Source organism: Palaemon carinicauda, chromosome 40, assembly GCF_036898095.1.
Source record: "Palaemon carinicauda isolate YSFRI2023 chromosome 40, ASM3689809v2, whole genome shotgun sequence".
In the NCBI taxonomy this organism is placed as follows: Eukaryota; Metazoa; Arthropoda; class Malacostraca; order Decapoda; family Palaemonidae; genus Palaemon; species Palaemon carinicauda.
The window spans coordinates 40,477,790-40,501,871 of record NC_090764.1 but is presented as its reverse complement, the minus strand read 5'-3'; the positions used below and the strand labels follow the sequence as shown (position 1 = coordinate 40,501,871).

The 24,082-nt window shown below is 39.9% G+C and overlaps 2 protein-coding genes across 2 annotated transcripts in view; one reads left to right on the top strand and one right to left on the bottom strand.

The window, feature by feature from the left end:
- The window catches only part of LOC137631721 (protein downstream neighbor of son homolog), a 131,148-nt gene extending 130,617 nt beyond the window's left edge, over positions 1–531 (bottom strand). Inside the window, exon 1 of the mRNA XM_068363607.1 lies at positions 399–531. The gene's annotated coding sequence lies outside the window, so the exon portion shown is untranslated. The remainder of the gene's footprint in view (positions 1–398) is intronic.
- A 9,955-nt stretch (positions 532–10,486) lies between these two features.
- Positions 10,487–24,082, top strand: part of LOC137631895 (uncharacterized) — an 83,000-nt gene continuing 69,404 nt past the window's right edge. The window contains exon 1 of the mRNA XM_068363900.1: positions 10,487–10,717. The gene's annotated coding sequence lies outside the window, so the exon portion shown is untranslated. The remainder of the gene's footprint in view (positions 10,718–24,082) is intronic.

The window sequence follows — 24,082 nt, the reverse complement described above, 5'->3', positions numbered from 1 at the left end:
AACAATAGCTTAACCTAAGGATAAAAAAGCCTATAAACTACACCTAAAAGATTATATCTTCACAAAAATATGATTTTCATGAACTTATGTCCTGCAGTTATAAATTCAACATGATATATACAGCATAGAACATACAGTATGTTTGTTAGCTATATGGGAAGATACAACTCTAATAAAATAAATTCTAAAAATCAGTTGTTTTTACATGATCATAACATAATGATTAAGTAACAAAAGCAACATTATCAGGCAAAAGAGCATCCTACTGCTCTACATTAAGAATAAAGTTCAATAAACATTCTCCGCACTCTAGCCCTTAGTCAAAACTGAAAAAAAATAAGCAAGATCACCTAAAAACCAAGGTACAGCTTAGGCACAAATGAATTTGTATCACTTACAGTATAAGTAGGCAGTTTTTATCCCTTTATTGATCTGCAGTCAGAAGTGAAAAGTATCTAATGAAATCTAGCAACGCAAGCAATACAAATTCCCCACAATATATTTGTTTACAGTCAACTTCTTCAAAATTCATGGTAGAAAGTAGGACTCGCTTTAGTGACGACTCACTTGGCCACTTCTAAATCTCGGTAACATCTTTGTTTTCATATTCTAAAGCTATTTAAACCATTCTTTTTGCTGAAAACGATAGAATAAGTTATCATAGCATATGATACTACATGGGGAGAATAAGACTTTATGGTTTAAGGAAGTTGCATGTAAGATCGACTGAAAATATAAAAGTAATTCTTGTAGAAATAAGGTAAAATGTGAAATAAGTTCAATGTTAAGAGATATTTCTTGGTAGTACTTAGCAAATGCCATTCATTATGTTTATTTGCAGGCATAGCTATTTCAATTATGTTAATCCTGTTGATACCTTCTTCATCATAAGACTCAATATTATATACTGTACTATAGTGTTCTAAAAGTTTTATTCCAGCTCTGATCAGATTGTGGAATGATCTTCCTGATCTCGCACTCGAGTTTGTGAACTTCTGTAAAAAGTGTTTTTTTATGTTGAACAGTTCATGTCTCTCTTCAACATTTATTTAAGCCAGATCTATTTTAACGTTCTCACTTATCTTGAAATACTCTATATTCATATTCATTACTTCTTATATATAGTTTATTCATTTCCTTATTTCACTAGGCTAATTTCCTTGTTAGAGAGGTCTACACTATTCGCGTAACTGAAGCCTTATGGAGAGGTCTACACTATCAACTTTCTAAACGATGAATGAGGATTATAATAATTCATACCATCCTATGGCAATCTTTTTTATGGCACTCGTTGTGGCTGATATTTTCTCCATTGCTGGTTATTGAGCTTAGACATATAACATCCAGACTAGAGTGATCTCTTTTATGGTAATCATGATTTCTACAATGGTGTTCCATTTCCTTTTGTTCTTATTAAGAGAAACTGACTTTGGTGAGAAGTGATTTAAGTATCCAGAGGGTGAGAAGTATTATTATGAGATCCTAACACTCTCACTGAGGCTATTCCTTTAATGAATGAAAGGCATAGGCTTTAGAGTTGATGCTTTCCTTTTAATCTTCCTCGAACCACAATCAAGAAACTTATTAAAATTATTTACCTCATTCTTTACTTTCCTCTTTGATCTCACAATAATGACGCTGTTTTGATTATTAGATATTCAACCTAAAGTAATCCCGACGTATTCATTTATTATTATTATTATTATTATTATTATTATTATTATTATTATTATTATTATTATTATTATTATTAGCCAAGCTACAACCCTATTTGGAAAAGCAAGATGCTATATGCCCAAGGGCTCCAATAGGGAAAAATAGCCCAGTGAGGAAAGGAAATAAATAAATGATGAGAAAAAAATAATAAATCATTCTAAAAACAGTCAAAACGTCAAAATAGATATGTCATATATAAACTATTAACAATGTCAAAAACAAATATGTCATATATAAACTATAAAATAAGACTCATGTCAGCCTGGTCAACATAAAAACATTTGCTCCAACTTTGAACTTTTGAAGTTCTACTGATCCAACTACCCGATTAGGAAGATCATTCCACAACTTGGTAACAGCTGGAATAAAACTTCTAGAGTACTGCGTAGTATTGAGCCTCGTGATGGAGAAGGCCTGGCTATTAGAATTAACTGCCTGCCTAGTATTACAAACAGGATAGAATTGTCCAGGGAGATCTGAACGTAATGGATGGTCAGAGTTATGAAAAATCTTATGCAACATGCATAATGAACTAATTGAACGACGGTGCCAAAGATTAATATCTAGATCAGGAATAAGAAATTTAATAGACCGTAAGTTTCTGTCCAATAAATTAAGATGAGAATCAGCAGCTGAACGCCAGACAGGAGAACAATACTTAAAACAAGGTAGAATTAAAGAATTAAAACACTTTTTTCAGAATAGATTGATCACCAAAAATCTTAAAAGACTTTCTCAATAAACCATTTTTTTGTGCAATTGAAGAAGACACAGACCTAATGTGTTTCTCAAAAGTAAATTTGCTGTCGAGAATCACACCTAAAATTTTAAAAGTCATACAAATTTAAAGAAACATTATCAATACTGAGATGCGGATGTTGAGGAGCTATTGTAATTTGATTTTCCCTTGTATATAAGCTATATGAAAGCAGTTTACACTTTCAATTGATTCGATCTTGTTTAAGACTATGTAGGGAATCTCGAGTTTGATTCATAGATTGGTTAAAGATGTTTGGGCTAATTTTCCAAGCGTTGTACATATCTCTATTATTGATAAGCTCTTTTGATCCGGAATTTCTTACGGGTATTAAAGAACGTGTAAATGTTTTCCTCTATCATATAATTGATTGCTATATAAATCAATAGGTATTTTATTACATTGCATTCAGTTAAAAAAATATTTGCACCTCTAAGATGACTAATACGGTTATCTACTTCAACAATCTTATTTAAAGTTTCGAGATATTATTACGTCTAAATAGTATTTCCTATTTGAACGGCATATCCGGCACAGTGGACCCAAATGTGATAAGCAGGGGTGACTATTCAAACCATGAGTTTCATTACTCTCTTTGTGTCTCATAGTAGGATATTTATACTACGAACGTTGTCACTTGTCAGCAAGCTCATTTTCAAGTTGAGGAATGATCTTCCTAATCGGGTAGTTGAATCGGTAGAACTTCAAAATTTCAGACTTGCAGCAAATGTTTTTATGTAGAACAGCCTGACATAAGTCTCTTTTTATACTTTATATATGAAAAAAAAATGTTTTAAAGTTATTATTGTTCTTACAACGTTTTATTTCAATTGTTCATTACTTCTCATATGGTTTATTTATTTCATTTTTCCCTTTCCTCGCTGGGCTATTTCCCTGTTGGAGCCCTTGAGCTTATAGCTTACCTAATAATAATAATAATAATAATGATAATAATAATAATAATAATTAATAATAATAATAATAATAATAATAACAATAATAATAATAATAATAATAATAATAATTAATAATAATAACAATTATAATGCAATCTCTTTCAATCTGTCATCTAGTACTTTCCCAAAAACTTTAGTTTAATTTCCCTGTAATTAGGACATTTCGTGACATCACATTTCTGCCTAAATATATTGTACATATCATTAGACTCTCCTCCCAGTCTGTAAGCATTATTCCCTCTTCTCATGTTGCTCTTAATAAATCCAGCATCCAACATCCCCGCCCCGCTCTCTGTAGCTAGTATCTTAACCATTTCAATTTGAAACTTTGATAGACCTGGTGCTTTACCATTCATCATTTTACTTAATGCCTGCTTCAGTTCTGCATTCCATGTTGACATCACTAGTCCCTCCACCCATTGTGTTTCTCCCAGCTCCTCTTTCTCTCTCATTTTCAGTTGTCAATATAGTTGTTCGAGACATTATCTCTATGTACCTCTTAATGGCTTCATTCATATGCAATATATTTCCATGTCTATCCTTGATAACTCCCATGTTGTCCCAATTCCTGCTTTTGCCTTATAATCATTAATAGTATTAACCAAAACGTTTGTCATATTTTCTTTTCAATTATAATCATAATTATCACTATTATCTTTATAATTGAATTATCACAGTTCTTTTATCTTCTTTATCTGATTAGCACACTTTTTATCATCATCATTTATTTGAAACAGTGTTTATATATATATATATATATATATATATATATATATATATATATATATATATATATATATATATATATGTATATATATACACATATATATATATATATATATATATATATAGGCCTATATATATATATATATATATATATATATACATATATATATATATATATATATATATATATATATATATATATATATATATATATATATATATATATATATTTCGGAGTAAGTTCAAGAAAAATCCTTTTTAGTTACTGCTGACATCATACGGCATATTTCTTGAAGCATGAGAAAATTCATTTGTTCATCAACTTTGATGAGAGAGAGAGAGAGAGAGAGAGAGAGAGAGAGAGAGAGAGAGAGAGAGAGAGAGAGAGAGAGAGAGAGAGAGAGAGAGAGAGAGAGAGAGAGGGGGGGGGGGTATTTTAATTACATACCAAAAGTACACAAAGACGAGAAAAGGAAACAACAAAATTGAATAAAGGAGGGAAAATGTGTAAGGAAATTTTGAATTAAAAGTTAACTTCTAATTCGAAATTTATATACAGTACATAATCCATTGTCTCGTAACATTTCCTGTTTATTGCATCTAATTAGGTTTTTTGTTCTGGTATTTTTATGTTCATTCCAAACATGATCCTAGAATTAGCCATATTCCGTCTTATGATTATCAGAGCTGTCTTCTTTACCTAAAGTCGTTGAGATATCAGCTATTTCCACTTCCTTCTGAAAAATCTTATTCTCAAACATGATTTCTCTTTATTTGCCTTTTTAATATAGCCTTGATATTTTCTTTTAAAATTCACTTTTCAGGATATTTCTATTATAAACCACCATTTTCATGTGTATTTGCTATTCATCACACATAACTTTCAGCAAAGGATGCTAGAAGTTGGTCTTTCATAATTTTCCTATCTCGTTTGCTCATGTAAAGGAACACCAGATTGCTGTACATTATCCTACACGTGACTGGTCTTGTCTCTTATTCTGTTAATAGCAATTTGACTGCTCACACATACTTCTAGCTATTAGAAACTGCAGAGCAACATTGATGAACTATCGTCAGATTAGATAAGATATCATATAGCCTGCTGCAATGTTTTCAGCACTTTTATGTCCTTATCTCTGATGTTGATGTTTTCCTGTATATTTGCAAATAATGTTTAGACCACAACCGTTCGTTTAGTTTGGTCTAATTCTGTTCCAAGTTCGACGTCACTGTAACTCTTTGTTTACAGGTACGTACAATGCAGCCGCATGTGCTGTGATATAAAGAATGTTTATCAGTATCAGTATACTTACTATGCAGACAGCATTACCTGTTAATATTTATTTCTTAAGTCCATTGTCTTGTAACGTTGGCTCTAAGCCACTACATATACTACAACTAAACAAATGTAAGTTTTGTGGAACATTTAAAGACACCATGGGACATAAATCTAGGTTCCAACAGTTTGAAGCCATCTGTAACCATTCTCGTGTTGACACGATTTGTTGGCTCTGTATGAGGACAGAGGAGGATATGTAATAGTCCGTGGGCTGAGGGGGCTCACCTTGCACCCCCCCCCCCCTTAAAATTGACAAAAGTACATTTAGGTTGTAGCTTTTGATCAATATTTTCATTTTTTTAATGTTCCCATTGAAAAAATAGGGACGCACTACCACTACTGGGCCACTTTCTTCGATGACATCATCGAATTTTGCTGCTGCCAATTTTGGGGTAGGAGAAACCAAATTAGACATAACTCCGGACTGAATGGTCTGAGAAAGATAAATGACATATCAAAATGTTTGCTTTGGGCCTCCCTAACAGATAAAATAGACAATTTGCACTATGACTATGAAAGTGATGATAGTGGATCTGACTTGGACTAAGAAAGTTTCAAGTAACAAGATGGTAGATTTCAGGGTCGAAGGACCAAGGACCCCCCTTGTATCACAAGATATTTCCAATAATTGCCTTTCCATTAATCAAAAGTGGACCCAAAGGTACCCAAGTAGACTATCAAACTTTGTACCTTCCAAGGTGACTTTTTCCTGTAGTCCAAAGCAACACAGTGTGAATTTTCCCAATGAGGTCTTGCATCATATGAGTATATTGTACATTCATGTACAGTTTTATTTATTTCATTCATGATTTTCGTAACCTTCAAATAAAGCATTTCTGTTGTTGATTTATGTGACTTTCCCCAAATTCACTAACAGACTTGTTGAGACTGCCTTTATTGTATGCTGTAATCTCAAGAACCTGGTTGAGGACACGAATATTATCTCTCCTGCTGCATTCATGGAGGAGTTATAGCCAAGTCAAAATTACGGCGTCCAGAGCGGCGGCCATCTTAAATTTCGGCATGATGTAATTAGTTGACATTGTTGAGAATGTTTTTTTTTTTATTCTCTGACCCCAAAACCTGAGAAAACACACCGAAATAATTTCCGTAGCCCCTCTGTAAGAAGAGTTAGGAGCTTTATCAGTTTTTACGATTTTGAGGCTAAAAAACGACAAATTTGAAAATTGACTTTTTTACATAACATCTCATTTCCATGATTTGGCCAATAAGTACACTTAATGGGTATCATTCTATTTCTTGAGGTCTCTAGAGATTAAATAAGGCAGAAAAAGTCATTAGATATTGGTCTGGCTGGTCCTGGGGTTACATTTATGGAGGTGCCTAAAATTTTCACTTGACCCCAAATTTGGTGACCTTTTGACCTCTGGTGACCTAATTATTAAACATAATTACAAATTGTCTATTTTATCTGTTAGAGAGGCCCAAAGCAAACATTTTGATATGTCATTTATCTTTCTTTGACCATTCAGTCCGGAGTTATGTCTAATTTGGTTTCCCCTACCCCAAAATTGGCAGCAGCAAAATTCGATGATGTCATCGAAGAAAGTGCCCCAGTAGTGGTAGTGCGTCCCTATTTTTTCAATGGGAACATTAAAGAAATGAAAATATTGATCAAAAGCTACAACCTAAATGCACTTTTGTCAATTTTAATGGGGGGGGGGGGGGGGTGTGCAAGGTGAGCCCCCTCAGCCCACGGACTATAAAGAATAGGCCAGATTATTCGATGTGTGTGTGTGTGTGTGTGTGTGTGTGTGTGTGTGTGTGTGTGTGTGTAGGCAGAGCGAAAATTATCCGTAACTATAGAATGATCCAATGTAGTACTGTCTGGCCAGTCAGAAGACCCCACAAGGCCACAACTCTCTAGCGGTAAAATCTCAACAGGTGGCTGGTGCCCTGGCCAACCTAATACCTACTTCAACTGAACCTGAATTAGCTTTTTTAATAGTATTTTTTTTATTATCTGAGATTATGATGTTATGGAAGAACACTATCTTTTTATATTCTATTCTTGTTTCTGCAAGGATGCCCCAATACGGAGCACTTGCAGGTTGTTCATACATATTCCTTATTACCCTATATTGAAAGTTTTCCAGATCTTTCATATCTTATTTCACTCTAGATTTAGACATTAGCAGAGTGAGCTGTGCTTTTCAGACAATTCCATCACCAGTTCAGGGTCATTAGATTGTGCATGACTGAAAATGGACTTCGATAGTTTGATCGGTCCTTCTAGTATGAAAGAGATAGCCAAACGCAGAATTTGGAAGAAATATATGAAAATCAAGATGAAATCGACGATGACTGAAGAGTGAAAAAAAAAAATTATGATGAAAGTGATAATGATGCTGACACAGACAGCGACTAAACTATTATTGTTATCTTACATTCTATGTTTGAAGTGTTAAACTTTTAAGCTGCCACTTTTTTGGAAATTTTAATGTTTGTGTTTTAATGGGTAGGCTACCTCCATCCAAATAGGCCCATAGCATTTGAGTAGGCCCAAAGATAGCTTTGAATGTATATCAACGAATTCTTAAAGTAATGGCAATATAATAATTTCCTCAGAACATTAGCTCAAAATTACCATAGCAATGTGGAATGGTAATTAATATACTTAACTTTAAAAATAGATAATCTGCAAAGACAAAGTTCTGCTATGGGCTATATGACAAATTTAACTGATTAATCATTCACTATAGCTACAATTAGAGAGATATTATATAAAGTTTTAATAACTGTTATAAGTGATAAATGTAATAAAATCTGTCAGTTATAAAAAAAAAAATGGTGAAGGATTAACATTGTTCACCTACAGTATATTATCATTTGATCATACTTCTGGTATCAACGAATTACGGTCATTTCGCCCACATGTCAATTCGCCCACAAGTCAATTCGCCCACAGGTCAATTCGCCCACAAGTCAATTCGCCCACATATAAGAGTCAATTCGCCCACATATAAGAGTCAATTCGCCCACATATAAGAGTCAATTCGCCCACATATATTTAAAAAAAGAAATCCCATATAAAGAATTCCGTTCATTTTGTTGATATATTGTGCAAACGTACTCCTCAGCCTAATATTATGGTGAGCTTTGATGTAAGAAGTTTATTTACTTGTGTACCTATTAATGATGTCTTGGAAATTAAGGAAAGCTATGATGTTGATTCGATTCTCACTAACCTCAGTGCTCATTTTTATCATGTTATGTAACTAAGTGTAATTGCTACTTATTATATTATTATTATTTTTTTTAACCACCTCACTGTTTTGTTTTGTTTACTCTTGTAAAATTCTTTTCTATTAAATCGCCCTCGTCAACTTTTCTTAAAAGACAGTTACATAAATGTAGCCTAATATTCAGAAAGTAATAACCAAACAGTAGTTTGGATGGGAGGTTGGTTCGTCAGTGAAGGTACAAGTATTACAATTCCAATCAATGGAATTACCGGATTTCACAGCTGCCCAGTAATCAGCACGAGATACGCCAGTATTGCATTTCCTGTGTTGCCACCTCCCACACATGTCGCACTGCAGACCTTCTTGCCTTGCCCTTACAGGTACGAGGCACTGAATACAATCGTCTGTGCAGTCTACCATCTTGCCAGGAACTGTTTTAATTCTATGGTCATGGCCAATTACAATACATAGGTAATGAACCACCAAACAAGTCAGATAATTTAACTGAACTAATGAACCCTCCTTTCCTCCACACACACACACACACATACACACTTCCATAGACTTTGTAAATAGTTTCATATGAATTAAGTTACGTAGCTTGTTAAGAGCCAGTTGTAGTTTAGATTCAGTAAACTTTAAATAGGCCTATTCCCCCAAATGTATATTTTCACTCTGACTGCCTTACTAAAAAAACATTTATTATTATTATTATTATTATTATTATTATTATTATTATTATTATTGTTGTTGTTGTTGTTGTTGTTGTTGTTGTTGTTGTTGTTGTTGTTGTTATTATTATTATTATCATTATTATCATTATTATTATTATTATTATCATTATTATTATTATAATGCACACGCAGTTGTTGTTGTTGTTATTATTATCATTATCACCATTATCATTATTATCATTATAATGCACACGCACACACACTCTATTCCTTATCTTCCACCTCCTACCTCCCTCCCTCTCACCCCCCTCTCTTCTTCCTCCCTGCCAACTAGTTGCGTTTACCTAAAGTGACATACTAGAGCTATTATCGTACTTGTGGGCGAAATGACTTAACAGTGTGGGCGAAATGACTCCATGGTGTGGGCGAAATGACCTGTGGGCGAAATGACTCCACAGTGTGGCGAAATGGCATGTGGGCGAAATGACCGGATACCGTATCAACAGCATCATATTGATACATATTTATGAGATTCCAAGCTTTCTTGTGGTATGCAATTTATTTTAGCTAACAGTATACTACTTCCAAAGGTCAAGACAAATGGCTTTAGATAAATACGAAAATACAATGGTAACATTAGCTATCGTGGTCATGCAAAACACGATTTGATAAGCATAGGCTATTTGGAATTACCTCTCACATTCAAGTTAGTACATCATCCACGGGGGCTGAGATTATAAATATCAAGGGGCCATTTGCTGTTGATGGAAGGGTGCTGGGTAGACTAATTCTAATTCGATATTTCATCATCAGTACAGTACAATGTTTTTACTTTTATTTCGCTGTTTCTATCTTTGGACAACTAAAAACACCTTTCCAGTCTTTACCAGTTTTCTGTATGGATAAATGCAAGTTCAAAAAAATCATTAGGCTTAGTACTTTAGTGCAGTCTTCAAAGACAGTAAAGGCTTTATTTGATGCACCTCTTAACCAAATATAATGTGGGTCTCCCAAAGCATGAATATAGACCGCTGGTAATTATTTAATCGTTGATCGTCTTTAGGTTCACCACCATAAAACCTAGTTAATTTCTCACCAATCTCTCAAATTGTTTTAAAATCGATATGCTATTTTTAGGAAAACTATGCAATACTGTACTAGCCGAGTTGAGCTACAGCCCAGCAGTGACGTCACTTTCCTAAAGTCTGTTGTAATCTAATGTTTACATTAAGACTTCGTCGATCCTAGCTCAGAATCACAGGACTCTGTATGTGATCTCAAGACTCTCAAAATTGATTTGATTCGAATTACTTGGATTTCACCAAAATTAGTGAATAATTAAGGTAAGTGTAATCTTTGTTTCGAATGACTGACAAGTGATGACATGTGTTATGATGGTTGTTAACCTTATAGTAGGCAAAATTGGGTGCCGGTAAGGCAACTTTAGCCCAGACTGTACAGTAAAGTAAGTATTATTATTATTTTTATAATTTGCTAAGCTACAACCCTAGTTGGTAAAGCAGGATGCTATAATCCCAAGGGCTCAAACTGGGAAAATAGCTCCTTGAGGAAAAGAAATGAGGAAATAAACTGAAAGAGAAGTCTAAGAACAATGACAACATTAAATAATTCTGCATTATTGTACTTACGGTCGGGGAAACCTTTCCTAGTAAAAACTAACTTTTCCCTATAGAAAAACTGTATTGTTGTAGTGTATTACAGGGCAATGTAACCTAGTAAAAAAACTACTTTTTCTCATAGTAAAAATGACGCTCTCCGAAAATGACGCTCTCCGAAAATGACGCTCGTTCCCGTCGCAAATGAACAGTTTCAGAGGTATTTTTGTAGTGAATTACATGGCAATGTAACCTAGGAAAAAAACTACTGTTTCTTATAGAAAAAATTACGATCTCTTCAAAAATGACACTCGTTTCCGTCGCAAATTAATAGTTTCAGAAATATATATACATCTATATCCTACGATAATGGGGGACCCCCAGTGGGAACTCGGGGTTTTGGGTGGGGAAAACTTACTGGGGAAACGAAATATAATTGTTTTCCTGTAGTAAATAACGTGAATTAAGCAAATTTGATGTTCATTTCAATCGGAAACAAACAGATCAACCAATTCGGATAACTTTTAGATGCACGGTGTCACTTCTCTTACGAACGAACGATAACATTAGCAACGTTACCAATAATACACAGTGTTACCAACGTTGACGTATGGTACACAGAGTTACCAACGGCACGTTGACATTACTAATGATAGTAATGATAAATATTTCCATATATTAAATAATTTCTCCATATAAGTTTTACTCAATATATAAAAAGTACAAAAAGGGCACAGAACCTAACAAACCCACCTAACCTAGCCTAGTAGTATGACAGGTCACAAAATAACATTTGATCTACATCGGACGTTGGCAGCACTGGTTACTGTATTTTTTCATGACACAATCTTTGTAACGGCGCCTCCAAAGTTTATCCAGATATACTGTTTTGTATTTTCCTCCGGTTATTATAATTTCAAGAAGGTAATGTATAGAGAAGAAAAGGCTTGTTTTACGTTTATATTGATTCCCCAGTATGTTTTCCCCACCCAAAACCCCGAGTTCCCACTGGGGGTCCCCCATTATTGGAGGATATAGATGTATATATATTTCTGAAACTATTAATTTGCGACGGGAACGAGTGTCATTTTCGAAGAGAGCGTAATTTTTTCTATTAGAAACAGTAGTTTTTTCCTAGGTTACATTGCCATGTAATTCACTACAATGAAACCGTTTCAGAAATATATATATATCTATATCTTACAGTAATGGGGGACCCCCAGTGGGAACTCGGGATTTTGGGTGGGGAAAACATACTGGGAAAACGATGTATAACCGTAAAACAAACATTTTCTTCTCTATACATTACCTTCTTGGATTTATAATAACAGGAGGAAAAGACAAAACAGTATAACTGGATAAACTTTTGAGGCGCCGTTGCAAAGGCTATGCCTCATGAAAAAATACAATAACCAATGCTGCCAATGTCTGATGTAGATCAAACGTTAGCATTCCATGCTAACATTAGCAAACTCACGTACGTACGTTCGTACATACCAGTTTTCGATCTTCTGCGCAGAAACTTTTCCCCCACCAATAGGATTTCTTCTTCCCTAATTGTGAAATGTAACTCTCCGTCTCTACCAGCTCTGTTCAAGTCTATTACATGATTACTTAAGTAGTACCTCCTTATACAAATTACTTTTGACCCTAGAATTACTCGTTTTATTATCCTATACCTTATAAAATCAACTCATTTTATATTCCCATTCAATATTATTTATCATACATTGCATTTTATCTTCCTATATTGGTTTTATTCCTTTTCTTATTTCTTTGTCACACCCCGATTTCACATAAATACTTGCTCTATACAAGTTTCCCTATCCAGTTCATTCATGTTTACCCTCTAGACTCCGTTGTTTTCCCGTTAACCAATCACGAACCTATACGTATTCAAAGTTTACACAAGGGGGTTGTCATTTAATATTTCCCTACCCCCTTCCTTTATCTCTTTAAGTGATCTATTCATACCCCTTCCACCAAATCTTTTTCCCTGGAAACCTTTGTCCTAGTAAGGTGTCCGTTATTTCAAGTGAGATTTATTTTTTCGTATTTTGCGATGGAGGAAATTATAGAAACTTGTAATGGCTGCAGTATTCCATACCTAAAAGCATTTGCTAAATTCCATGGTGATTTTTTTTTTATTCTTCATCCAATGTTGATAATTTCCTTAAAGTACACAATGTAATTCCTCAACGTTTACAGTGCCCCAAGTGCCGTTCCCTCCTATCTTACAGGAAAGACATTCACGTGTTTTATTGTAATACCAAAACCAAGATACCTAAAACCAAAAAGAAACGTCGCTGTGGTTATACCGTTACTTTTTATAAAGGTACATTTTTGGGAAAAAGTCACCTACCCCCATGGAAGATAATATTATTTAATGTTAAGCTGTCAGGCTCACCCTCCCGTATCCCGCAAGTTATTCAACAAAAGTCATTATATGTGTTTTGTGACCTGTTAACTTCTAGGTTAGGTTAGGTGGGTTTGTTAAGTTCTGTACCCTTTTTGTACCTTTTTATATATTGTATAAAGTGTATATGGAACAATTCATTAAAATACACGTGATAATATTACCGTAGCATTGCTACCGTTAGCAATGCCTTTGTAACGTTGTTAACACTGTGTATCATTGGTAACGCTGCTTATTTTAACATTCCTAGTACGTAAGTGAGTTTTGTGACCTGGGAACTCCTAGGTTAGGTTAGGTGGGTTTGTTAGGTTCTATACCCTTTTTGTACATTTTATATATTGTGTAAAACTTATATGGAAAAATATTTAAAATACTTATGGAAATATCTAGCATTACTATCGATAGTAATGTCACCGTACCGTTGGTAACGCTGGGTATCATTCGTATCGTGGCTAATTTTACCGTTCTCAGTAAATACCTGAGGTTTGTGACCTGTCAACTACTAGGTTAGGTTAGGTGGGTTTGTTAGGTTCTGTACCCTTTTTGTACTTTTTATATATTGTGTAACCGGTAATATTACCGTAACAATCCCAGACATCGTTGGTAACACTGTGTATCATTGGTGACGTTGCTAATATTATCGTTCGCAGTACATTCGTGAGTGAAGTGACACCGTTGAACAGGTGCCTATATTTAAATATTTTAACACAACATTGATTATATTTAGCCATTTTAACAGAAAATATATATGTTTTCCTGTAGAAAATAACGTGATTTAACCAGTTTTCACCTTCATTTCATTCGTAATAACAGCAACCAATTCGGCAACTTAAAGTTAGTCAAATTGGTTGATCTGTTTGTTTGCGGTTGAAATGAAGGTCAAATTCGGTTAAATCACGTTATTTACTATAGGAAAACATATATTTTCTGTTCGAAATCACACCCTGTAATACAATACAACTTTACCCTGTTCGGTGTATGTTGGCAAAGGAGAAATGAGCCGTTACCAGAGAGAGAGAGAGAGAGATAGATCCAATGTAGTACTATCTGGCCAGTCAAAAGACCCATTAACACTCTAACGGTAGTATCTCAACGGTGAAAAGGAATGTAATTTTCTTAGAAAACAGGAGTTTTTTTTCCATAGAAGAAGAGTACTTTTTTATTAGAAAAGGTTGTATTGTCCTCAACTATAGTAAGACCAACAGGATTAACATTCATTTTGCAGTTTTATTTTACATTAACACAATTTTCCTTAGATAATTTTAATTAGCATATTTCAATAAGTCATTACTAGTACATTTCATTTATACCCATAACCAAGAATCGGTGGGTAATAATAACGTAGTTGATCAAATCTAACTTTGTATATTTGATACAGTATTTAATGTTGAAAATACTAGCTCACGGAGCTAATGTTCGTAACAAAACGTGTTCTGCTTACCAGAACATAGGAGCAGAAATAATGTTTAATTGCAAGTGAACCGAGCCTACGGCAGAGCAAAAACAAATGAATCATTAATTCAATTAATTATGGAGGTATTTGTAGTAGGATGGACACTGCACGAACAACTCCATAGAAAATGGGATGGAAAGTCATGTTTTCTTTGAGTTCGGAAGTCGTGGCCAACAAAAACGCCAGTGTTTTGAAAGTCAGTATTTCTTGGTGGTTGATCCATCATAACTCAAAAACTATGGCTTTCCGCCAGATATCATTATCCAAAACATTTGAAACGCCTGTAATTACACCACATACCAGTTTTTTAAAGCCGTAAAACATATTGTTCTAATATAAAATTTACCCATTTTGCTTATAATACATAATTAGAAAGTGGAAAAAACTAATGTTAACTTTCATCGTCAGTTGTATTTGGAGTGTAGAAGTAATTATTTAGGGATGTATGTAGTTGGTTATGAACTTATTGTCAAATCAATTTTCCTTATGGGGAATTACTTATTTTTGTCTGAAATGCAATATTATACAGCTAGTTTTACGAGTTACGAAATACTATACAGTAGTTTGATTTAGTGTTACATTACCAGTAGTGAAGCCTGTTGGGAAGCAAACACTGGATTGTGATGTAGTCTTAGAAGCTAAGGATATGGAGGTTTAAGGGGTGTTGTAGGCAGGGTATAGCCTCCCAAGTAGGTAAGGATACAGCATTAGGTTGGGTGGGGGAAACCTTAGGTTAGGTGGCATTCCTGTGTTTGTTTCCCTTTCAAAAAAAGTGTATTTTCTGTCATAATCTTTGGAATTTTAGAAATTCCAAAATTTTATAAATACTGTATATATGGGTTTTCTGCAATTATTTACACAAGAACAGTTTAAAGTACTTGGGTGGAGGTATGATGATGGCCATGCCTCATAATTCCCTTATGTTCAACCCTATCGCTAAGAATACAGCAGTTTAGGGGGTTGCAGAGGGCCGTTAGCCTCTCATTATTTAAGTAGGTAAGGACATGACTTGTAGGTTAGATTAGGGGGGGGAAGTCCAGGTTAGGTGTTTTATGCAGGCAGGAGGTCTTGTCCGTCATTACAATATACAGTACAAAGGCTCTAAAGTACCTATAAATACACCAAGAACACTTATTTTCTTCATTAAGAATATTGTGGTACTGTAAATATTTGTCCACATGTTAATTTCAGGTCAAGTCTGCCCAAACCAACTACAAAGACTCCATTTTTTTTACCAGTTGTCTGGTTAACACATCACTGACCTTTTAAGTAGTTATCTAGAAAATCCCTTTCTAATTGTTTATTATCAAATAAAATATTATCAAAAATTTTGCCTTAAAACAGCATTCTAGTGATCTACCTGAATGAGAGTTCTTTATTTGCCTGGTACGCATACCCAGTAGATCTTTCAGTCATAGCAAATTCTCATTTACTCACATAACCCCCTAAGGTATTCGAATAGGGCAGTTGCTTAACCTGCAACCCCTTGGACAACGTTGCCCTTCGTATAATGTAAGGACAACTATCATGTTTTTAAATTTGGTTTGTTCCGTAACTGAAATACAAACCACGCTATTTACATGGGGTAATTACTTCGGCGTAGCTGAATGACGAGCCATAAAAGTTTTAACGAGGGTTTACAGTACTACCCTGCCGCTAGTTAGCGGGGGGTAGGGAGGGGTAGCCGGACCATTCCCCCATCGTACCAATGGGGGAAGCTCCGCCTCTCCCTGAGAAGTCGTCTCGTCCAGGGGTGGAGAAGAGCCTGCCCCCTTCGTTGCTCGAGTCCTGTATCCCGCCCAGGAGGGAGCCTAAGGACTCTAAGACGATTTCCAAATCGTCAGCAAGGATCAGGCAGGAACCGTCTAGAGCCGCCGAGGATGTCCACGTGTCCCCCCTGGAAGAGCCACTGGGGACGGGAGACTTCACTGCCAGCCCTTCAGGAGGAGAGCACCAGGAGTCAGAACATGCTTTCTGGCAAGTCCTGACCCTCATGAGGAACCTTTATGGGATCCCAGACCCTGAGATTCCCCCTCGTGAAGGTAAGGACACGGTCCTGGACCGCGTCTATGGCACCCAGAAACCCTCTAGGGCCAGTGCAGCTTTGCCCTGGTCTCAGGGGATGAAGAGTGCCAGGGACAAGGTCGAGGGCCAGCTCTCTAAGCTTGCCTCCTCCAGCAGATCGAGTACCGGTAACAAGCTCCTCCCTCCTCCTCGAGTCCATCAGAGGAGGTACTTCGAGGTCCTTGAGGAGTCTTGTCCGAGTCTTCCGTTGCACCACTCTGTGGAAGAACTCACAGGGGGGAGTCCCTTTTGAGAGAGACTCCAACCGGCACGTGTCCCTCTCAGCCACTGAGATCCTGAGCCAGGAGGTCACCAAGTTTGCCATGCAGGCAACTTCGTGGCTAGACATCTGGCTGGGGTCTCTGGGCATCCTGGTGCGGTCCGAGGACCTCTCCAAAGAAAGCACCAGGAAGGCGCTGGAGACTTTTTAATCTCGGGCACACGGACCATTGAGTTTCTGGCCCACCAAGTCTTGAGCTTGTGGGCCAATACGATTCTCAAGCGTCAGGACGCTGTGGCCGAGAGGTTCCATCAGAAGGTCCCCAGTTCGGAGGTTAGCAGGCTCAGACACTCTTCCGTGTTCGGTAAGAGCCTGTTTGAGTCTAAGGACGTGGAGCTCACCGCTGAGAGGTGGAGGAAATCCAAACAGGATTCCTTCATCCACAGGGCCCTGACATCGAGGCCCTACAAACCGCCAGCGGTCCAGCAGCCCCGTCCAGCTAAGGTCACAAAGAAGACTACTGCAGCGAAGCCCAAGGTGTCTAAGCCCTTTCCTGCCAAGAGCAGAAGGAGCAAGAAGTCCTCCAGGGGAGGCAAGAACCCTAGAGGTAACATCAGAGGCCGGAAACGCTAGGGTTGGCAATCCCCCTGCATGTCCACCAGTGGGGGGATGCCTACAGAGTTGCGCGACAAGGTGGCAGCAACTCGGGGCAGATGCCTGGACGATCTCCGTGATCACTCTAGGTTATCGCGTCCCGTTCACAGCCTCTCTACCTCCCCTGACAGCGAATCCAGTGTCGTTGAGCTCTTTTGCCATGGGATCGGCAAAAGGGCAGGCCCTTCGGGCAGAAGTCCAGACCATGTTGAAGAAGGACGCTCTCCATGAGGTTGTAGACGGGTCCCCAGGCTTCTACAGTCGACTCTTTCTTGTGAGAAAGGCGTCTGGAGGCTGGAGACCAGTCATCGACCTCTCAACCCTGAACGTGTTTGTCAAGCAGACTCGTTCAGCATGGAGACGGCAGACACGGTTAGACTTGCGGTGAGACCACTAGACTTCATGTGTACACTGGACCTGAAGGACGCGTACTTCCAGATCCCAATCCATCCGTCTTCAAGGAAGTACCTAAGATTCTGCCTAGACAACAAGATCTACCAGTTCAAGGTGCTGTGCTTCGGTCTCTCCACAGCCCCTCAGGTGTTCACCAGAGTATTCACCCTCATCTCTTCGTGGGCCAACAGGATTGGCATCCGTCTCCTTCGTTATCTGGACGACTGGCTGATCCTAGCGGACTCGGAGGCAACCCTTCTTCGCCACCAAGACAAGCTCCTCAAAGTTTGCCAGGATCTAGGGATCGTGGTAAATCTCGAGAAGTCCTCCCTGCAGCCCTCTCAGAAACTGGTATATCTAGGCATGGTCATAGATACCAATCTCCACAAAGCCTTCCCATCAGACGAAAGGATAGCAAGGCTGAGGAAGGTCGCGAGACCTTTCCTCAATCGAGAAGAACTCTCAGCCCAATCGTGGCTTCGTCTCCTCGGCCACCTCTCCTCCCTGACCCGTCTCGTTCCCAACGATCGTCTTAGAATGACATCCCTCCAGTGGCGACTTAAGTCCCGGTGGAGTCGAGGCCACGACTCCCTGGACACTTTGATCTCTATGGGTCCTGCGGAACGGACGGATCTCCGGTGGTGGGTGGCAGACGAGAATCTACGAAAGGGAGTAGATCTTCTCGTCCCTCCCCCAGATTTGATGCTGTTCTCGGACGCATCAAACAAAGTGTGGGGGGCCCACGTTCTGAGTCACAGGACCTCAGGCCTGTGGTCAGAATCAGGAAAGTACCTTCACATAAACCTGCTAGAAATGAAGGCAGTGTTCCTGGCACTTCAGAAGTTCCACCGAGTCCTGGCGGGCCACTCTGTGGTGGTGATGAGCGACAACACCACGGTAGTGGCTTATATCAACAAGCAGGGAGGTACCTTTTCAGAACAGCTATCCCATCTTGCAGTAGAGATCCTGAGATGGTCCGAAGTCCACTCGATTTCACTAGCGGCTCGCTTCATTCCGGGCAAAAGGAATGTCCTCGCCGACAGTCTGAGCAGGGCGACGCAGATAGTGAGTACCGAGTGGTCTTTGGATCCTCAGATAGCCAACAAAGTCCTGACTTTGTGGAGTTCTCCGACAGTGGATCTGTTCGCTACGGCGCGGAACACCAAGTTCCCGCTGTACTGCTCCCCAGTCCCGGACCCCAAGGCTCTCTGGCAGGATGCCTTCCAACAACGGTGGGACAACGTCGATGTGTACGCCTTTCCCCCGTTCTGTCTGATGAGGAGGGTACTCAACAAGACCAGAAGATCGGTCAATCTCTCAATGACCCTGATAGCTCTGCTGTGGCATCATGCAGACTGGTTCCCGGACCTTCTGCAACTCCTCACGGAGGTTCCGAGGGAGCTCCCTCCACGTCACGAGCTACTCAAACAACCACACTCTAACATCTACCTCAAAGCCGTGGCTTCGCTTCGACTCCACGCTTGGAGACTATCCAGCATCTCCTCACAGAGAGAGGATTTTCGCAACAAGTTGCGAACAGGATGTCTGGCCACCTGAGCAAATCATCCGCAGGAGTCTACCAGGCGAAGTGGTGAGTTTTCTGTGGTTGGTGTCGTGGAAGGGGTATCTCTCCCCTCGATACCACTTTACCAGCAATAGCGCAGTTCCTCGTTTATCTGCGGGAGGAAATGCGCCTTTCAGTCTCGGCAGTGAAAGGCTATCGCTCAGCCTTAAGTCTAGCCTTCAGGCTTAAAGGAATGGACATTTCTTCCTCGCTGGAACTTTCCCTTCTCATACGGAGTTATGATCTTACCTGCCCTCAGTCGGAAGTGAGACCGCCTCCATGGAACGTGGTTCGAGTTCTCAGGTCTCTTAAGAGACCTCCCTACGAACCATTACGCTAGGCTTCTGATCGCCACCTTACCTGGAAGACGGTTTTCCTGCTAGCTTTGGCCTCGGCCAAGTGAGTCAGTGAGCTTCGTGGTCTCTCGTACGACGTCACCCATTCAAGGGGATGGGGGGAGGTAACGTTCAGCTTCGTCCCTGAGTTTGTTGCCAAGACTCAGAACCCGGGAGTGCCGGACCCAAGGTTCGACTCCTTCCGGGTTTCGAGTCACCGTTCTGTAACAGATGACCCAGACCATCTCCTACTGTGCCCAGTTAGGAGTCTGAGGTTCACTAGAAATACCATCTCAGCCTGGATTCGCAAGGTAATACATCTGGCCTTGAATCCTGACCCTCCTCCGTCACGTCGCCCTAGAGTGCATGACGTCAGGGGCGTGGCTACGTCCCTGGCCTTCAAGAAGAACTTTTCAGTGACGCAGGTCCTGCAAGCTGGGGTGTGGAAGCGTCAGACCACCTTCACGGCCCACTACCTGCAAGACGTGACACACAGGAGGCTCAATACGTTTTCTATCGGCCCTGTGGTGGCTGCATAACAGCTGGTCTAACCTCAGGCTCCTTATTGGACAAGTAGCAGAAGGTTGAGGGCATTGTTACCCAGTTTTAGTATGCGTGAATGAAAAGATCTGCCTGGCCCTTATTCTTTTCTTCATCCTCTCCTCCCTTAGAGAAAGCAATATCCTGGGTTCCTTGCACAGCTGACCTCGAACCTCTGCAGGTAAGCCATGCTCCCTTGTGTTCCTAGTATTAAGATGTAATACTATCATGTCCCCATACCCTGACGAGGTGGTATTGGGAGAGTCCTAGCCTAGATTTCCATCTGAAGAACTCCAGGTCAACTTCCTAGGACGAGTCACTTCTCACCTTCACACACAGCTTACGTAGGCCGCAGCAGTTTCACAGCTGTCTGCGAGGAGCAGGGACCCCTTACTTCTTGAGTTCCTACACACTCGAGTTCGGGGTCCCCGGGGAAGCCAAAGCCAGTATGGCAGGGTACTTACCACCCTTCCTAAGGGTTAAGTCACACCATGTAAATAGCGTGGTTTGTATTTCAGTTACGGCACAAATGACATTCGTAGATAATTTGTATTTTTCCTAACTATACAAACCTTAGCTATTTACACATATGTGCCCGCCAGCCCTGTCCCCCAAGATAAGTCCTACCTCTAAGCAAAGTGAAGCATTCACCGGTGTGTGTGAGAGGAGGGGGGGAGGGGGGTAGGTAGCTACCCCTCCCTACCCCCCGCTAACTAGCGGCGGGGTAGTAAACCCTCGTTAAAACTTTTATGGCTCGTCATTCAGCTACGCCGAAGTAATTACCCCATGTAAATAGCTAAGGTTTATATACTGTAGTTAGGAAAAATACAAATTATCTACGAATTTGTCATTTTCATTTGGCTCGTCATTCTTCTCTTTTGTTAATCTTATATTTTAAGTTCTACAGTTTATGAATATGATACAGCACTATACAAGAATTTTTCTCTAAATACAGGGTTAATATTTAGTACTGTACTCTATTACTGGCACTATTGAACCTTGAAACCTCTCATTTCTCCCCTGTAATCCATCTAGAATGATGTGTCCAAGTCTATCATTCCCATATATCCTTGGTTTACCTAAACCTACCAAGATCATCATTTCTTACTTGCCAAATGTCTGGATATCTCTGAACCATTTACTGTAAAAGTTATTTGTTCCGTAACCGAAATACAAACCACGCTATTTACATTGGGTTTACCTTTTAGCGTAGCTGAAATGGCGAGCCATTAGAATTTAACGAGGGTGTAATACCCCCGCGCTAGTTAGCGGGGGGGGTAGGGGAGTGGTAGCTAGCTACCCCTCCCCCCCTCACACACAGGTGAGTGCTCCACTTTCACTTTTGGCTCGGACATGGGCAGACGTCTCTGTCTTTGTCCTCGCTTGGCAGCCATTGTTGTTTTGTCTTTACTTAATCACTTACTTTTCTTTTACTCAATATATATGTAAACATTTTCTCATGTTTATGTATATATTTGAGTATAGAAACCAGTAAGTTTCCTTTTCAGAGTTTGTGCTTGTGTGTGTAGTGTACGATATCTCCGTGGAGCCCTCGGCAGTTTAGGCCACCACGGTGTAATTTTATGGGTCGCGATCGAGTTTGACTTCGGTCTTTCTCTCTCTCTCTCTTGAGGTCGTTCACCCTTTTTCTACGTTACTATGCCTTTTGTAGCTTCCTTCCCGTAAGGGGGGGTTGCTACGCCGTACGTTTTGTCTCAATTAGTTTATGAATCTAATTGTATTTGTTGATTTTTCAGCTCTGTAGAACGATTCCTTTCGGGGCTTTTGTTCTTTCTGTAGTGTTCATTCATTTTTAAATTACATAATTACATAATTATAATTGTTATAATTCTGTGTTGGTTACAGCTCTCCTTCCGTGAGTGTAAGTGGTTGTGAGGGCACGTGCCTGTTGTGTAATTCTTATGTTCCTTTCTCTCGGGATTCCTCTTCGGAGCCTTCCCGGGGGAATGAATGTGTACTAATGATTTTTGTTTTATTTTTTTACAGTTACCGATCTAGTTCGTTTCTGTAATATGGCAACGGTGTGAGCTGTCTTGTTGAGGCCTGGGGATTCGGCTGTTGCTGCCTCCCCTATGGATTTTCGTCAGGGGCGTGTCTCCTTCTTCTGGAAGTACTCCCGTGACGATTGACAGCTCTCCAGTTCAATTTAGAACTCTCAAGAGGCTCGCCTCCTTGGGTGGGTAACTTTCCTTCCGAGGGAAGTTTTTCCTGTCCAGGCTTGAGTTTTTCCGCTTTTGGGGGGTTCTTCTCTTGCCTTTTTATTCATGCGATTATGCTCTTGGTGCTGAGCAGTCGCACCTGCAGTTTCGCTCAAGGGGCTGGGCAACTGCAGGAGCCCCTCTTTGGAGGATTGCTCCTTTTAGGTCACTGGCTGACCAGTCTCTTCTACGAAGTGTTTCTCTTTCGTTCGCGGGAGAGTACACTCATAGAGACTCCTCTTCGGAGGATTCTTCTGCTGTTGTTGCTGTTGGCCTCCTTCGCCGTAAGGCTCACCGTCCGCCTCGTCGTAAGGTCCTCCCATCTCCCTATAAGGGTGCTAAGAGGCGCCTTTTTGAATCTCCGTATGCAGCCTACAACTCCTTCTTCTTGATCTTCCGCCCCTGGTGCAGATGGACAGCAGTCTGACCTCGTCTTCCGACGGGCAACGGTCTTTCCGACGGACAACTGTCTTCCGACAGACATCAGTCTCCCGGCGGACAGACAACGGTCTTCCGACGGACATCAGTCTCCCGACGGACAACGATCCCTTCCGGGCAAAGGGTTGCCTCCTACGGGGGTTCTTCCCTTGCGTGTCAGGGTTCCCCTGCGCGCCCTTCTGCTGTGTTCTCTCCTGCTCAGTGTTAGCGCACAGGCGCTCTCCTGCTCCTGCTCAGTGTTAGCGCACAGCCGCTCTCCTGCTCATCAGCGCTTTCCTGATCGCTAGCGCTCTCCTGTTCGCCAGCGCTCTCCTGTTCGCCAGCGCTCTCCTGTTCGTCAGCGCTCTCCTGTTCGTCAGCGCTCTCATGATGATCAACTCTGCTGTTCCTGTTGGTTCCTGTTACGCGCCCTGTGCGCCCACGTTCGCCCTCGCGATCTAGAACTTCGGTTCAGGTCTTGGTCAAGGACTCTTCTTCTACGCACAGGCTTCCACGCGTTGCCTTCTGCTCGCCAGCGATCACCAGCTCGCCAGCGACCATAGACGCGTCAACGTTCACTTGCTCGTCAGCGATCTCCTATGCGTCAACGATCGCCATCGATCTGCCACGCGTGTCAGTTCCCCTGAACACCATCAGTAGCCTAGCGATCTAGCGCTCGCCTGCTGTGGACCACGATCTTTGGTAGCTGAGTCTTGCCGTAGATCTTCCTCCTGCTCGCCAGCGCTCACCTTTACTTCTGTCCTTCTGTGCGCCAGCTTCTTCAATCGCCAGCGCACATCTGCGCGCCCTTTTTTGC